The sequence below is a fragment of the Pseudochaenichthys georgianus genome, chromosome 13 (assembly GCF_902827115.2).
Source record: "Pseudochaenichthys georgianus chromosome 13, fPseGeo1.2, whole genome shotgun sequence".
NCBI classification, from domain to species: Eukaryota; Metazoa; Chordata; class Actinopteri; order Perciformes; family Channichthyidae; genus Pseudochaenichthys; species Pseudochaenichthys georgianus.
In genome coordinates, this window is record NC_047515.1 from 29,968,861 (window position 1) to 29,974,860 (window position 6,000).

Below are 6,000 nucleotides of genomic sequence, written 5' to 3' on the forward strand. Positions count from 1 at the left end.
GATCTAGGACTGCCTGTATTGTCGTGAAGTTGCAGACATGTCATTGATCACATTTAATAGAGACTGTTGAATTCTATATTGGGACTTGCAACTGCATTTAAACACTGCAAAACCTATGATAATACATTACAAAATATTACTATATTCACTTCAAGGCAACTGTAAGATCATTGATTCTGACAAGGGCTTCACAAGTAATTGCAAAAAATAACTTCAACTTTTAATATGCACTCAACCACACAGAAGTAAAATGGGCTCTAGTACATTTGCACAAGCGTTTACATTTTCGTTATGTAATATTTTCTTGTTGTAGTGTATTGTGCGATATTATATATATATATATTAGGGCTGTCAAGTTAACGCGTTAATAACGCGTTAACGCAAAAAAAAATTAACGCCACTAATTATTTTAACGGGATTAACGCATGTGTATTTTTTTTCCTCGGCCGCCCCGTTGTTTCAGAGCGCATCGAGTTTAAAATACCATCTACAAGCTGATGCTGACAGCCCCGCTCCTGCCGCCCGCTTGTGGCAGACCACACTTCCACGCTCACCGGCAGGCACCGACTGGCCATCGGGAGGACCGGGAGGGTGTGTGTTTGTGTGGCCCGAGCGAGCGAGAGAGAGACCTTACGTGCATTACCGTACCGCAGTGTGAACGCGGCTATTGTTGTTGTTAGCATCTGGTGCTAGCTAGCTGCGCTAACGGATATAAGGAGCTGTTTAAATGAAAACAGAGGAGCGCTCCATCCACACAACTGCACCGAGCACTTGACTTGATGCAGGAAGCAGACAGCGGGACATTGTAGGAGAAGTCAGCACACTCATGATTGCAGCAACATGATTGCAGCGTCCAAGCAGCTCCCGTTCGAGCATATGCCTTGAGTTGCACATAGCTCCAACGATCACACACACACACACACACACACACACACACACACACACACACACACACACACACACACCACACACACACACACACACACACACACACACACACACACACACACACACACACACACACACACACACACACACACACACACACACACACACACACACACACACACCATTTGTATTGTATGAGAGAGGTTCCAGGTTGAATTGAGGCGAATATTTGTAATGTTCAGAGGTTGTTGTGTTTAATATTCATGAGAATATTTGTCATTGTTCAAATGATAATAAACATTAGCATAAAGCATATTTGTCCACTCATATGTTGATAAGAGTATTAAAAACTTGAAAAATATTCCTCTAAGGTACATTTAGAACAGATAAAAAATGTGCGATTAATTTGCGATTAATCGCGATTAACTATGGACAATCATGCGATTAATCGCGATTAAATATTTTAATCGACTGACAGCCCTAATATATATATATATATATATAAAAATAACACAATCAAAAAACAGTAACCGTAGATAAAATGTAAATGTAATGCAATTTCACAACACAACCTAACCTTTAGTTGATGCTTTCACAGTAGACTGCTGTCCTGTGAATGCATCCGAGTCAGACCCATCACTGCAGTGCACTACAGCTTTAAGAGGGGAGACAGAAAGTTCATAAATTAGAAATAGTGTTGAATAAATGGTACATATAGCGATAGGGAATATTTGAAATTGTGTAAAGGTCCAAAATGCCAAATTAGACCAAAAAAACATGGATGTCGTCCAAACCACTATCTGCCCACCCTGACATCTACTACCAACAAAGGTATGGCAAAGCACAGTGGAAGAATCTCCTCAACACAGGAGATAACAAGGGACTTCACTTTGTGCATGTGACATCTTTAATCCACTATACGTTTACATATTGTTTTTTTTACTGCTATCTGCTAAGCAACTACTTATTAGTACACCATCTGAGACTGAGTGGATCCTTAAAGTATGCTTAACATTTGAAAGCAAACACTTACCCATTTCCTTTGCCACAGTGTGGGAGCTGCATGGCTCTTCCTCAGACTGATCAGCCAAATCTTTAGCCGCTGTAAGATTATGGAGCACAGAAAGAGTTGTTGATGTAGATAGCATTACTATATGGAAGTATGTTTGGGTTTTTTTCAGCTATATTATAACTTCATTGGAACTATTTCAAAATTGGATATCTGAAAAGCCACTCTTGAATGAATGTATGAATGTACTGTTTAATTATATTTTCATTACATATCGCCCAATGCTGTGTTAAAATAAAAATACTCTCGTTTCTAGCGCCCTAATGTCATTTACTTATTTAAGAGTTAAGATAAAACGCTAAACCTTCGTAATTGAGATATTTCAGAGTTTATTTGACAATTTAACTAATTTAACCCATAACAACCCAGACCCATTTCTACTTTTGGGGAAATTAAGGGGAAAATAATTTAGACTAAATAGACCACATTTCTGACAATGTGACATTGAACTTTAATGGTAAAGTAACTCTTATTTATAACTTAATTAATGAGGGGGATTTTTTGATTTAAATTTGTTTTAACATTCTTTGAATTGAAGAATAAAGAATATATTAACTAAATATAATTGGATCACCTAAATTAACTGAGCAGGTCATACTCATATTTCTAATTGTGACATATGTGTTACTCCAGATTTACTGTGAAAGTTTAAGGTTAATGTCCCGATGTGACATCAGTTGTCACAGCGATATTTATCTAATTTGTGTCATATCAATTTGATCAAGAAATGTTAACAGGTTCAATGTAACAAGTACATGTTATGTAAGCATTTTAATTCTTAAATGGCTTGATTTGTACCTTTAGCAACCAAAAACAAGCCTCTGAAATGTACCTAGTTCTGTCACATGTCTTAGCCCCGGCACATGACCCACCAGACTTTTCAGGGTGTGTCACTTAAGGAATTTATGAGATAAAACAAGTCTAAAGCTGTATAAGGAACTTTACAAAACATTTAAATGTCATGTAAGCGCTTTGAGCTCCAGCAAGGGGCTTTATAAATGTAATTTTTATTATTATTATTATGTACCACGTGGGTCCTCATGGTTTAGCTAGCAACCTCAAATCAGATAGCACAGAACACAAAGTGTAATACAATGTGTCAATGAGATGATTTCGCAATGCAGTGTTACTGATTTCTCAAATGACAAAAATATATTTTCAATTCATACTTACATTCTGACACTAACGCTTCGGGGCCCCATCCTCTTTCGCTTGCTTCTCCTCGAGTCCATTTTCAGTTCCTAGCGTGTAGACTAGACTAGAGCATAGATAGCCTTTACATATAAAATGGAGACGTTGAGTTTTATCCATACAGTCTATGGTTGTTTTATCACTAGCCGAGATGCACCGTGACAGGCTCATGGCGAATCGTAGCAACTTGAATGCTATGAAGGGGCGTGTGTCCTTGCATAGTGCTCCAGCCGGATCTCGATTTTCAGCGCATTAACACTTTATTACGGTTTTAATATTTTAATTGTATATCCAGTGCATAATAAAGAAGCTGTGCTTTGTCAATTGAAACAAGGAAGATGAAATACCATGATTCAAAACATCAAAACTATTGGTTTGAATCGTAGTGAACAGAAATGAGGATCAGGTGCTAGGGCGCTAGTGCGCTCAGCGGAGTTCATCTTGAACTACGCTGGGTGTCAGGGTTTGTGGACGGGCCCGGGGGCACACGCAGTAAGGAACGTAGCGTAGTAACGTATCCCGCAGTAGTCAGGTTTTTGGTTATCATGACACTGCACACCAAAGTACTCAGTCTTATTGACGGAAGACAGACTTTTAAAAAAAAAGAAAAAATTTATTGAATGGCTAAATGAAAAAGGAATTGATTCAAGGAAAATGAAATGCAAACTCTGCAAAAAGAGGATGAAACTGGAGAAACACTCAAACGTCGACGGACTGCAGTGGTAGGCTAAGTCGTACATTTTTAGCACGGGTTTTAACGATGACTTCCTCTGTTTACTGATATGTAATGTTACAAAGATAAGTTCTTTATCAGGAAAAAAGGACTAGGAATTTACGATTTGTCTTTTGTAGGAAGTGCCGACGTAAAAAACACCGAGGGAAAACGACGAAGAAGTCAGTGAGGTCACTGTCCCTGTTTCAGAGGAGCAAATTGTCCTTGTTCAGCTGGATGAAATACATTTACAGGTAATATGAATTCATCAATAATATCAGTCATTTCCTCAAAGCACAGCAAATGAATGCCTGTAAGTATTACGTTTATTTTAAGCATGTTGACTGTTGTTTAACATTACCGATATCTAAATGCTAATTTCAGTTAGCGCGTCAATGACGTTATCCATTAAATGTTAGCATTGAGCTAGCGGACTAAGCGCTAGTTATTTGGCAATTCACAACGCAGGCTGCTTGGAGGTGTGGCGCCGCTTTCACACACCAAGCCCCCAGGAAGTGCGCCGGACTCTGAGGAGAACACTCGAGATTTATTTCCCTCGGCATTATGAACGCGCATCCAACCCACGGGACCGCGCCGCCCGGCACCTTCATGTTACGTGTTCTGTATGCGTTTTACCCTTAACCATATACTGTATATATAAAGGTTTTACCTTTACCCATGGATGCACAATAAGAACGGACGTATCGCCTTACCGTTCGGGTGTTCAGAGCAGAGCTCCCTGTTGGAGCGGCAGAGCGTGATGTGAACAGAAAAATGTTTCTGTCGCAATATTATTTAAGGAATCGTTGAGCTAGCTAACTAGCATACATTGTCACTATCTGCTAACATTAGCTTTAGCTTTCGTTTTCTAATAGTTTTTCTCATAGGCTATAAACAGAATAGATCTTGTACTTGAGTAAAACAGAAGTACTCAGATATTGCACTTAGTATTAAGTACTCAGATCTTGTATTAGAGTAAAAGTAAAAGTACCAGAGTGTACGAATACTCTGTTAGAGTAAAATTCCTGCATTCAAAATGTTCCTCAACAAAAAAATGGGTTCAGAATGTTACAATGTGTGATTATTCTAATAGCTTAACAATACATGTGTAGATGCTCTGATACAGGGAAACTTGATAGATATAATTAATTAGCAACATTAAAATATTCTGTTTCATCTTGAGTAATAACAAATGTCTAATGTGAATTATATAATTAATTATACATTAGCCACTGGTGCTGAATGCGTTCTTCTTCATATGCTTTTGTTCATATTTAGTAATTCTATATTGATCTTTAACAGATTTTCCCAGGGACTGCAGCTAAGGCAAATTGACATGCTGCAGGATGGCGTGGCAGGAAGCAGTCGCACGCTGTCAAAAATTAGCCTGAAGTTGAGGAAGGTCTGCAAGAGTGCAATCAAGAGGAGAGAAAGGAGGGGAAAGCAGAGACTTGGAGGACCAAACGAATTTGTCATGCTGGACGAAAGCAACTTCTACCACAAAAGGAAGGTGTGTATAAACTACAGAGCCTTAGCCTTTGGCCTCACTAAAACTAAAACCTTTGTTTTTCAAGGTGAAATAACAACATATCTTTTAAGGTCAGAGATTAACAAATGAATGAGCAAAGTAATGTAATTTTATAATTGTGTCATTTCACACCCTTGTGACTGGCGAGATAAAGTATACATTAGAGAGAGCCAGCTCCACAGTGTATACACAGTCAAATAACAGAAAAAAAGAATTTAGAAGCTAAGAATGATCTCATCCAATCAGATCATTAAGGAAATAAATCCTTATTCTTACTTTGTATTACTAACATTTTAAAAGTGCATAATCTATTTATATATCATCTAATTCCAATATATATCTTACATTTTCATGTTTCTTGCAGCAAAATAAGCAAACTTTAACTTAATAAAATTAAACAGCCTTTTCTGTTTGTACCACGACATTTTAATTTTTTTCTCTTTTTTTGAGAAAGGAAGTGAATATTTTTAAATTGTAAAAGAAAGCAAATAAACACATTTCACTTTGTTTATCAATTGAAATGCCTGATGTTTATTTTTATATAACTGTTGTCCTTTTTCACTGCTTTATTACAGTATGGTAGGGGAAGATTCGGTCCTACGTGGAGGAGGG

The 6,000-nt window shown here is 37.7% G+C and overlaps 1 long non-coding RNA gene across 2 annotated transcripts; it reads left to right on the forward strand.

The window, feature by feature from the left end:
• Nucleotides 1-3,811: 3,811 nt before the first annotated feature.
• Nucleotides 3,812-6,000, forward strand: LOC139435010 (uncharacterized). 2 transcript variants are annotated; one of them, XR_011644284.1, is made up of 4 exons: nucleotides 3,812-3,870; nucleotides 4,001-4,114; nucleotides 5,163-5,370; nucleotides 5,964-6,000. It is a non-coding gene; the product is annotated as an uncharacterized lncRNA (long non-coding RNA). The 2 variants fall into 2 exon arrangements; XR_011644283.1 differs by having other exon boundaries at nucleotides 3,820-4,114.